A 13,005-nucleotide genomic window follows, 5' to 3' on the forward strand; every position below is an offset into this window, starting at 1 on the left:
TTTTAAGTTCCGAATTAGCCCCCAGTGATTTTTAACCGTCCAGGCCCCAAAGAAAAATCAATTGGATGGCCAACATTTTGTAAATGATGGTGCAAAAGTCCGAGAGGTTACTCATAGCTGTGACAGTGCAACAGAATACTTCTTTGATGCCATCTATGAAGGTCTTGTAAAGAGATGGGATTAATGTTTGAATGTAGAGGCTCAATATACATTAAATTTAAATAAATTTCAGGAAGTTTTACTTTGATGTTTATTGCGTCTATCAAGTTTTGAGAGTTATTTATTGACCTACCCTCGTATAAATGTGAGGATGGAAGCATTGTGGTCATATTTAATATGATGATGAAACATTCCTCATAACAACTGTTTTCATAAATCTCTCTGCTCTACATTTCTAGACGAATTGAGGACCCAGAAAATATTTTACCACCTTGAATAGGATGGCTGGAAGTGTCACTTTGTGGAAACGATTCATATTGGAAAAGAAAACACTTGGTTCTTCCACATAAGTTTTATTTTGTAAGACCTAGGTTTATACTCATAGTTGCCTTCACCTGATGATGACTATGTTAGTCTAAACCTAGGTCGTACATAATAAAACATACATGGAAGGACAAAGTATATTCTTTTCCAGCATTTTACCACATTTACAAAAATGGATTCCAATGGTATTGTCTGGAGTTGAACATGGCTAATTAAACATCTCGCCTTCATACCCGAGATGCTGTGAGGAAGGCTGACAGAGAAATGTTTGGGTAAGTATTTTTGCTGGGAGCTGAAGTTATATAGATTTAAGCAAAAAGAGATCTGAGGCTAAAAAAATTTAAGAGCAATTTTTTAAAAATATTTCCTCTGCTGACATTCTTAAAACTTTTCTTTTAGGCACAAATACTCATGTTCATCAGTTTATATGATGCAGTCTTTCTTGTATGATATGTTATGTATATATGTTGATATGTTACAGTCTTTCTTGAATGCTGATGGAGGGTTGACGTGCTTGGAGGTCGCTTCGTCCCTCTTTTACTCCAAGACAATACTCACTGCTGCAATGCCTCCTAAGGTCAACCGTAGTGGGCAAAAGGACGATCATTTCCTATGACCATACAGAGTTGGTCAATGTTGGAAACAATAAATAAAACCGTGGCGAGTTTCCAAGAAGAGCTTGAAATGGCAAAGGAGGACAGCTCTGAAAAAAAGAAGTTGAAAATTACATCGCTCTAAGAAAGATTTGTCAAATTTCGAAATGGAATCAACGGAGACCTACAGAATCTCTCTGAATGATTGAAGGATATTGAAGAACGTGTCTCTAAGTTTGTTTATTGTCTCAATGACCTTGAACAGTGCTTGAGAAGAAATTATCTTCTCCTGCATGGGATCAAAGAAGAAAATAGTGAAAACTGCTTGCTTGTAGCTGCAGAGTTCTTAGTTACTGAATTAAAGGTAAGCATGAACCCCAAGTCCCTTGACCGAAGCCACAGAATAGGTCCATTTAAGGAATCCAACAAGCATCCTCGACCCATCAGTGTGAAGTTTATCTCATATCAAGATAGAGATCCAGTTTGGAGGGCAAAAAGAAACCTAAAGGTAAGTGGATTTCTCATTGCTGAGCCACTCACAGCTACTAGGAAGCGTCTGATACTTGCCGCCAAAGATCTTTCTGGGCCGAAGAATGTATGGACCCAAAGATGGGAAGATAACTATCTTAAAACCTGATGGCTCTAGAATATTTGTCTCACATGAGGGGGACATGCAGTTGGTGAGTGTTGATTGTAGCTCTCGCAATATTTCATCAAGGAGAGGACACCACTTACCCAGTGGCTGAATTGCCTTCCTTGCCTACCACGAGTATTTTTGACCAACTGCTTGCAGATAGCATTAAATAATTGGATATGTACAGTGATTTGTGACCTGCCAGTGCTCTCTTTACTTCCACAAAAACATTCCTCCCTCATAGTACCCAACCGCGCTGCACTTTTACTCATCTGTGCCTCTTGCTACTCGAAATTTCTCCCTTCCGTGCTTTGTGCAATTGCTCCTGATCTGCCTTCTTTGATTCTGTGCTCATGACTTCCCACCCTATCTTACTCCTGCATCTCTGACCATATATATCTACATCCTGCACTCCTGTTGCTCCTGGATCTAGCTCATCTGTTCCTGATCTACATTGTGAAGTCATCAAGTGAAAAGTGATTTATCGTCAGTGCCCAGTGCTTCTCCCGTGGTTGTCTTAAATAGTGCCTCCCCTGTAAATAGTGTTTACTGTTCTTTTCCCCATTTGTATGATCATCCCGTAGTGCTCTGTGTTTAAAAATGATTGAGTGAAAAGTGATTTAGTGTCAGTGCCCAGTGCTTTTCCCATATCTCACTATTAGTGTCTTCCTTTTCAATAGAGTTTACAAGATTATGTATTTGTTTCCTGCAATTGTCTAGTCTTATTGTAGTGCAGTGCTTAGCGTCTATCCCATCTATGCTAGTTAATAGTGCCTCTCAGTTCCTTAGTTTTTTATTGAAGGATCTTGTCGACTACCTTAACAATTATAGTGTATCACTATTAACTTACCAATGCTTTTAATCCTGTCAATATTTAGATCTGATGAAGTAATAATTTAAATTCTTTCCTGTTATGCTTCTGCTTATATTAACTTTGGAGCATAGCCATTTCCAGTATTATCTAAGAAGTATGATAAACTAATCTTTTGGTTCCCAGGCCCCTAAGAACACTACCTCCCAGTCATCACCCGTAAACAGTTATCCTTTCCCAAACTCATTATTGCATACCCATCTCACCCCCATGGTAGAACACCCAAAAAAATACTCCCCCCCCCCCAAGTAACACCCTTACCGCAGGACACCCTCCCACTCCTTCCCACTCAAAATACCTTGTCAATGCATAATTGTTACAGTGTATATATGTATCTTTCCTTTAATTAATAGGGTTTTCACAGGTTTTTCACACCCCCCTTCTCTTCGTGGGTGTTTTCCTGCGTGGGTTTTTACTAGGTGAGCAATACCACGCTCTCCCTAGCTTATCCCACAGACCTAATTCTTTGCTTAGACTTTCCTTATTTTATTGATCTCTTTAATCACTGTCATTTACATTGAATAAGTGTATGTGTATCCTTAATTTATATATGTATGTATATATGGATGAATATAAATATATTTTTTTATGTGCAAATCTGTGCTTAATGAATATATGGCTTGTGTATATGTATTTATGTGTATGCATTTAATTATAAATTTTATGAATAACATATATATATATATATATATATATATATATATATATATATATATATATATATATATATATATATATATATATATACATATATACGACCATGGATTCAATGAAAGAAGGTGCCATTTGGTCTCAATTACACCCAAATAAAGACCTCTTTCTATCTAAGATGATAGCAAGTCGAAAGTTCAAATGATAAAATTCATAACATTGGTAGAACAGTGTGTACGCAACTTTTTCTTTGAAATTAATTTAAGACTTTGGTCCATATGCATATTAGGTACAGAAACTACGCTTGATCTTGATAATCAGGAAATATATGAAACTTTAATTATTATGTAGGGTGAATATGAAATAAATAGATTTCAAAGAGTGCCCTAGCAATAGGTCCTGCAACAATCTATTCTCAAACTTCTTCATCCTAGATCATATGCTTCTAACTCGGGTTCACTCAACCATTTGCCACTTTCTCTTCCAGTGCTGCATTTCCCAAGTCATTCAATTCATTTCTCCTCAGGGCATTCCCATTCTCAAGTAATCCATTGTCTTGATTCTTCTCCCTCCTTATGCTTTTCTTCTCTTCTTAAGCGTGACCTCAGTAACAGTTCATTATCATACTGTTTCCTCATAGCACCAACCCTATCCATTCCACCTCACTCTTCCTCGTTGTGTCCTGGAATGTTCCCTTTTCCATTACTATTTTCCTTTCCTTACCCTAGCTCTGACTGATCTTCAGCATTCACCTCAGCATCCACTCATCAACAGCTTTGATCCTCCTCTCCTTGAGTGTTTCTAAGTCTTTCTCCCTGCACCCTGAGGGAATACAATTACCCAATGCGAAACACTTAACTGATCATATCATCAAATCCAGTTCTTCATTAAATAGTACCCTCGTGAGTGATAAAATGAACATCAGTTTCATTATCTCGAGGTTTTCTGTTCTTTATTTATATTTTTCAATTTTTAAATGACTTAAATCCAAGGCATGCCCTTGAAATTTCCTGCATGTTCAACTTCTAAATTTCACGCATACATTTCACAATTTCTTTCTTATGTCTATTGGCAGCCCTTGCCAAAATTCCTTGCTTCCTGCCAGTACATCGGTAAATTCAATCATTAACTGGGAAAGAATAGAACACCTTTTGAAATTGGATTCAAACCTTTATATTTAGCACAAATTCCATTTTTGTTACAAAAATTTCCTATTTGCTCCAATCATTTTAAACTTTGATGCAGCAAATGTGATTATTTCACCAATAATAATAATAACAACACATGTTTAAATGATTCACCCCAAATAATTGGAAAATTAACTTCCCAGTATTTATTGTAATTCTCTTACCGGGAGTATATTATGAATTAGTTCAAAAAACAGTTGAATGAAATTCGGACTGTAGTTAAGTAAAACATTTGATTGGCTACCAAGAAATATCAAGTTATCACCCTATCTTATATGAAAAGTAAAAGTTTGTAATCAGTTTCAACCAGGCCCTTCGTGTAAATATGTCTCCATTTAATTGATTGAAGCCGAATAGGACATCCATCGCAAGTCAAAAGACACTCCAATATTTTTCATTGAAGCAAAAGACAACTGAAATAACATCCATGGAAGTAGTTGAATATAAATGAAATGAGCTTAAAACTTGGGTACATAAATTACTCTATGCTTTTCTCCTACCTTGTGCAATGATAATTGCTACCCTCATCTCATTGTTTGTGCCAGTTATAATGATTGCCATTGTACTTCACCTACATACAGTTTCAAAAACTGGGAGGTTAACTTTAGTCTTGAAATATTTTTTTATTTCTTGCCTTTTTTTGTTCGACTTTTTTGTATCCTCTATGCGTATGGTTTGCTGAATAATCATATGCCTATGCGTTGTCTATGTAATTTTTCCAAATATTAAATAAATACATTTGTAAATGTAAGGTGTGCCTGTGAAGTTATGACACTTTTAAAAATTAAACCTTTATTATATCTGGAATTTTAATTTACATCAATTCTATAAATATAGTTTCATCAAAGAAATTATAACTCTAATCTCCACAGGCTTCACTTGGTGCATTGAATATGCTTTGAAAGAGGACTATGGTAATACTCTATACAAGATTTTTTAACGGTATGATGCATTTCACAGTTTCAAATCATTCTTGTGTGACATGATTCTGTAAAAATGTTGAAAGACATTTTGCATACAAATAAATGATATCTGTTGTCAAGGCATTCAAAATTAAATTACTTAAAACATAAGTCTTTGAGAAATTTTTGGTTGATGCTTAAAATTTGTTAGCTTTCATGGATATTGGAGGTATATGTATTATATGATTGTGTTTTACATCCAATGGCTGACTGCCTCACAAAAAGATGTATTTCCACTAACCCCCAGGACATATTAGTGGATTGGCCATTGAAGAAAGATGCTCGGAACATGCTTTGAGGATGCGGAGAAGGATGAATAAGGTAAATTGGATGGAAAGGGAAACAAATGAGGAAGTGCTAGGTATGATTAAGGAGTAGGAGAGGGGATTGTCGGGAGAAAAGACGAAAGGGAGCAGGGAAGATGAATAGAGAAGATTTTGATTGGTTGTGGAATATTTAAGATGAGGGGTTATGCTGGGTAGAACTTTGAATTTCCAAGTGCAGTAACCTTCTACCCCTAAGTTCCAAGTTTAATATGACATTAATAATGGTTCCATATACTGGCATCAAGTGAATGGAAAATTAATATAAAGACAAACCGAAAAGAAGTGTACATATTTCAATTTTATAAATTTTTTAGCAGGGTGGAAAAATGGTCATCAAAGCAGGATTATAAATTAGATTGGAGGATTTACAGAGATGTGGGTGTGGAGGAGGATTGGAGAAAGTGAAGTGGACAGAGTAAAACAAATGAGTGAGTGCTAGGTATGGTGGGCAAGGAGAGGGGATTGTTGGGAGAAATCAAAAAGAGGTGGGAATGATGTATTCAGGGCATTATGGATGAAGGGAATGTTGATCGGTAGTGGGATGTTGACGACTGTGATAGAGGTACAAGTTTCATCCTTGGGCTGATTCAGCCTTCTGAATAGTCTCAATATATTGAATTCCAATGAAACCTCTTCCTCAACAAGAATTTGCTGATTGGCACAGATTTCTGAAATTCATAGAAGTAATCTATAAATCTAATTCTTGTCATAAGTTCTTTTATATTACCAAAGTAAATAATAATGGAGAATGTGTTCTTTAAATATTTTGGAAATTTTGAGACTTCTTGGAGTTACTTTAAAGCAAGTACCAATGGCTTTTTTATTTATTATATTTTTCGGTCATTCAGGCAAGACAAAGAGTACAACCATAAAGATATTCAGAATAAGAAATCAGAACAATAAACTGAAATAAACACTTCAATGAAATGAATATTGAATTTTAGCAATATTATATTTTGAGTGATGGCATTGATCATGGACTTAGGAATTTTTAAGGTTGATGAAAACATTGATTGGTTAAATTGTAATAATTTCCCCATTTTTTAAAATAATTTTTCAAGTAATTTTAAACTAGTACCTTATCAAATTTTGACTATCTATATTTAGTTAGAATTATTTCTGTACCTCGCATAATCAACTTCATATCTTAATTTCAAATTGAGTTCGCTAATACTTTAGACTTTCTAATTTTTTTCAGGTATCATCATGTGACATCATTCAACAAGATACTATCATTGAGTTTTTTTGTACTCCCTTTTTTTATCTCCCAGAATTTGTTTTTGGCATGATTTAAGGATATAAGGATGCCTATTCAAGATATTTTCATAGAACAGCTAGGCCAATTGATTGATATACGAGTACTTATCAACCCTAGATATTTAAATGATAAAAATATTGGTACAATTATATCAGTGGAGCATGGTTCAGGTGCTCTCAATGCCAATCCAACCAAGTTAGTGCATTACCTAATCAAACATATACCTGAGGGGAGATACGAGGGAAAGAAGAGAAGAGGAAAGTTGTATTATTATTATTATTATTACTTTTTATTTGCCCAGAGATCACAATACAAAAATACCAGGTGGGTGAAGTATGTACATGATATAAGGCACGTCAATGAGGAGCAAAGACACAGGCTCAGTTAAGATACATAAAAGAATAGATGCTCATAGTTACATAAGTGTTTGGTACAAACCCATGAACATCGGCTGTAACATGCACATACAATATCAAATTCAGAAAAATCATTGATCACAAACATGAATCAGACCATTACCATTGCTAGAAACTAAAAGTATGAACTTACTGGTCGGGAATATTGTTGAGATATTCATCAACCGAGTAAAACATATTGCGTTGTAGATATCTTTTTAGTTTATGCCTGAATACGGCAGTTCCCTGTGTATCCTTGATACTTTTGGGTAGTTTGTTAAATAATCGTAATTAATAATTAATAGTAGCTTGCTCAAGTCAAATGTCATGTAAACTGAGTAAATCATTGGGTTGACCAAGTCAGAAGTTTAGAATATTGAGCATAATAGATTTTCTCCATCACCATGTGGCTTACCACATCCAGGGGACATATATAAAAATAAATTAAACCTTTAATATGTGGGGGTGCGGTAGTGTGTTGGAATACTGACCAGAAGCTACAGCAGGTAGAGCAATATCCAATATATGTCAGGATATGACACCCTCATTTCAGTAAGGGCACACAAGAATGTGTCAACAGTCCTCGTGAAAGCATGACCTCCCCCCCCCACCAATCAAGCTGGTTCTTTTTTGTTGCATACTGTTTTTTTATGATCAGTTGTGATAAAATTCATTACCCTGCGCATCTTTCAACATCGCAGAAGTTCATGTTCATGAAATACAATGTTCATTGCACAGAATAGCATTGAGCTCAATAATCAAAATCCCAGAAAATTATCAGAGTAGAAAGAAAAAGTATCAGGAAAAGTTTTGAAAAAATATATTTTAATTCAGATATTGCTACAGTGCCTGAAAATTTTTCATTGAACATTCCTTGACCATAGACAAACTTTTATCCTTGGCTTTTCCATGATTTGAAAGCTCCCTGGTAGGCATATTATGTAAGGTTGTTAAGGGTATGGGTGAAAGCTTCTTTTACATAACTTAGGGTCCCATGGTGGTGTCATTTAAGGGAGGATTTCAGTTTTTGGAATAGGATATAGTCTCTTCATGCCAAGTCGGGACTGTTAGGGGGTTGGGGAATGGTTGCAATGCCATTGTAGGTTATCTTAGCAAACATACAGTCGAAGCTGAAGTAGTCTGTCAAGTCCATCGGGATGAGTTGAACACAGATCTTTCATATTTTGCCTAATTTTTAGTGATATTGGTGTGCACTGTCACCTCACCAATGCCAATAAGATCTGCAATTATGTGCACATTTAACCAATAGTCTGAATTTAGTACTCCATGCACATTTAAGGAAAGAATTGTTAATGATATTTTTTATGCAAACCTTGTATATGTACTGTTGGACAGGATTTCTTTGTTTGCAGTTCATCATATCAAAATTTTACTGGTAAGAGTAGTAGCTGTACCTCTTATAAAATAAGCTATAAGCTGTTATTTTGTGTTTCTGAACTTTCGTGGAAGTAATATGTTACACAAAAGGAGCTGGTCCTGATTTCTGCATTTCGCATGGCCACAGTTTAGTTTCATTCCTACCAAGTAACCTACCACCACTTTAATGAGTTCTACTACTTTGGAGTCATGCCAGATTGGAGGATGTGGAGGAAAATGACAAACCAGTTTTCCTGTAGCAATTGATTGGAAGAAAGTCCAGGCACTTGACCATCTTGAAGACATTCTTTTGCCCATCGTTTACTATTGTATGCTTGTATCTGCATTTCTCTTAAGTGGAGACATTTTTATTTTCTCTACAATCTTTGTATTCAATTCTAAATAAATATTCTTTGAACTTAAAAATTTTATTTTCTGGTATTATTCAGTTTCCAGTTGTATTCATAGTCGACAGAGCGCAGATAAAACTATAAATTATGGAAAAATGACTTCATTCTGAGATTAGAAGCAGTAAAAACTCTAGATTAAGACAATTTAAAATTTCCAGCTAATGGAATTGCATATTTTAGTAGCATTAATTTGTCTTTTCTTCATTCAACTTTCATTCAGAAGGAATAAATACTTCACTTAGTATAATCACTTTGTGCAAAAGTATTCACTAAAATTAAAGTATATATGTACTGGAAGGGTCGTGGTAGTCCAGTGGGTAGAGCGTTGGACTGCTGACTGGAGGATCCTGGGTTCAATTCCCAGGCAAGGCACTCTGGGCACCTGCAGCTCCACCCAAGCTAAAGTGATTTTTCAGGTACCAGGTCTTCCTGGGGAACCATAACCGGCACAGGGAAAGGAACTGGCCCCCCTACCCTGATGTGTGAATTTTTATACGCAGTATAGGGCTTAGTACTGGGTGATCTCTATCATCACCTACTAAACCGACCTTCGGGTTGATTACTGTGTTTATGGTTTTATGTATTGGAAATTATAAAATATTCTAGTTCTGTGTAGTCTGGTGACTTCTGGAAAAATAATGTGTTAAGTATACAAAGAGAGAAGCACTGTCTGCAAAAGAAGCAAACTAACATTTGAATTGTAATAATAGTAAGGCAATAAATAATTACCAACAGTACACAAACCATTATTCAGATAATATACTGTTGCTCTACATTGTAATAATTCACTTGATGAACACAACTGACCTAATAGCACAATTGGAAAATTCTGTGCCTTAACTCAAATGTACAATAATAAAACAAAAGTCCCAAAGGAATGCTGAGTTAATATTCATGTATGTATACCTACCAATGAAGAGAAGAGAAGAATGGAGAAGGTGAAATGGACAGAGAAGAAAACAAACAAGGAAGTACTTGGTATGGTGGGCGAAGAGAGGGGTTTGTTGGGAGAAATCGTATGGAGGCAGGAAAAGTGGATGAAGGGGGTATTGACCGGCAGTGGGATGTTGAAGACTGTAATAGAGGGGAGGATGTTAGGCAAACGAGGAAAGGGAAGGAACAGGATCGGGATGTTGGACAGGATGAAGGGTGGACTGAAGTACTCAGAGATGAAGAGGGAACTGATGTAGAGTGGGACGTTGTGTTTTGCTGGGGGTCTCAAATTGTTGAATTAGTAATTTTGTCCATCCAAAAACCTACCTTAACCGGTAGATTACCTAAATAATATACCTACCAAAGAGAGAGAGGGGGAGAGGAAGCCAAAAATTATTCTAAGTCCACAAGGTCATTCGGTCATGTTACAAAGGGGTAACGCAAAACTCAACAATAACACCGATATGCCAGAATATTTTTAAAGTTCATTATTATGGATAGGAGGAAAATAATCATCCTTGTCCCTTAGCGATGTCTCATTGTCAGTATAATTGATCACTAACAATGAAACGAAGATTTACTGTGGTTAGTTATCATACTGAAGTAGTGAGCTTCCAGGAAATGAGACGGGGGAAGGCGCCAAGGGTGGAGGGTGGTGCTCGGTAACGCGATCCACGTGTTCTGATCTGAAGCAGAGACCTGGCGGCGGGGAAATTGCACGTGGGGCGAGGCCTGAAAGGCCGAGTCGTCAAGACTACTGTCTTAATTTAGGGGAGACTATGTCACTTCATTTTCCGATTTTCAAGGTCATATGTTCGGCTAATCCATTAACTTTGATTAATTGATGACGGTTGAATGACATATAAAGATTTCAGAATTGATCGCAAAACTTGATTGTATCACATATACTATTCCAAAAAACCGTGAGCAACCCACGTAGGACACAAATTTATACAGTTTACACACACGAAGGTGACAACTGTTGGTGACACATTTAACATCCACTATTTGCTATCGGGCTGAGCTGCAAAAATGTAATGAACCCAAAATGTAGAGCCTAATGGTTTACAGCGATGATTAAAACTATAAGATTTTTTATCTCTGTTATTTGTGAATAAGTTTGACATTTAACAAATACATTCGATTGGCACAATATTTAACCTTTAAACCAAATAAATAATAGTTATTTACATTAAATATATCTTCAGAAAAACTATTACTTTTTCGGAGACTGCGGTCGGCTTATGGGGGTGAATAGGCCGTCGCACTTATTGCGTGTATTTACGTCCAGCTGTACTCTTTTTGCGGGGTTGCCGCTGTCGCTCATTCACGAATTTCTGTTTTTTGAATCCAAATTAATTAAATCTCTATAATTTTCAAATGATGACAATAATAAAAACACGTGAGATGATCCTCGTATATATCCACGGTGCCATTCAAGCCATCACTAGGGTGTGCGGATAGGGGATTCCACACCAGGCATGCAGCATCAAAAATTTAGTTTTTATTAATTTTTGAAAATAATCAAGTAGAATACAGAGAACTAACTACATTTGCATGTGTGTAAAATGAAAGGATTTTTGCATGAATGTTGTGGGCCACTATGGGTTTATGTTTGCATGTGGTTTTGTTCCCTCTAAGAGTTGGTGATGTAAGGCCCCCTGCCAAACACCCTTGCAGGTTTATTATGAAGATATAGAAATAAAAACTCAAGTTTTTTTACTTTGCTTTTTTAATTGTTCCGAGTATCTAATAGGAAATGAAATAAGCTTCATTAAAGCAATTAATTCTTGATCGCAAATCAATGCATTCATTCTTATTCATAAATCAATTGTCTCCAGTTTAAATGAATGCCTTTTGAATTCTCCACTCCTCTGCCTTATGTTAGAGAGCTCTTTGCAGGCAGTGCCTTTTTTATTTGTTTTTCTAGTTCTTCTTGGACTCTTTTCAACATACTTGCAGAAAAAATGTAAGATACAATAGAAGGTGGTAAAAAAGAGTAGGAAAAAAGGCAGCTCAAAAACTAATTTTACCAACCTGTTTCAACTCTTTTCATTTCAAATTTTGTTGAGTTGACAAGGGGGCACCTTGAAAATAATATTTTTTTCCTAAATTCAGGTTTCTCTCACCTCCTCCTAGACACTTAAAAACCACTTAAGGACAACGAAATCAATTAGAATTTACATGCACGTATTAACTGAAAAAGTACACTAACATGTAATCCTTTTGAATTACATTTGAGAGGGATTAAAAGTGATTATATTGAGCGTGCGTTAGACAAAAATCGAAAGTGATTGATGAGAGTTATAAGATGTCCCAAACACATTGTACAACACTGAATCTCATAGTTTTTGATTCTTACAACCATGTTTTTGGCATAATCATCGATGAAACATAGATATGATGACTATGCATTGTCAAAACACACAGGCCATAAAGGGCAAAAGGTTTTGCACAGCACATTTACTAGGTAATTTTGAGACCCTTTTTTTTTGAATTCCACCTGTGCCCTAGTCGACAAATATTATGCTTTTTCTGGTAAATTGAACATATTAAATCTGCACCAGGTCATACAAGGGTGGTTTGATATTGAAAACAATTATTTTTGACATTATTTCCTTGAAGGTGTACTGAAATTTCCAGTTTCTCCAAAATTTTTCTGTGCCTTCGCAGGAGTGAGTTTCTTTGTGCCACACTCAGAATACGTCTGTGCTCTCCTCGATATTGGACCCAAATATTTAAAAAGCAAGGAAATTTTGTTCCCAGTTTTAAGAATGGCCGTTTAAGTCTGAGGGAGCAAAATCAAAAAGTGTAAGCAGAACAATACTGAATCTTTATTCAGTCATTTTGTCATGAAACAACTCTGTATGCACCGACACTTAGTCATGATGAAAGAGGAATTTTCTTCTGTTCATACAGGGACAT

The sequence above is a fragment of the Hetaerina americana genome, unplaced genomic scaffold (assembly GCF_022747635.1).
Source record: "Hetaerina americana unplaced genomic scaffold, ioHetAmer1.1.p SCAF_38, whole genome shotgun sequence".
NCBI lineage: Eukaryota > Metazoa > Arthropoda > Insecta > Odonata > Calopterygidae > Hetaerina > Hetaerina americana.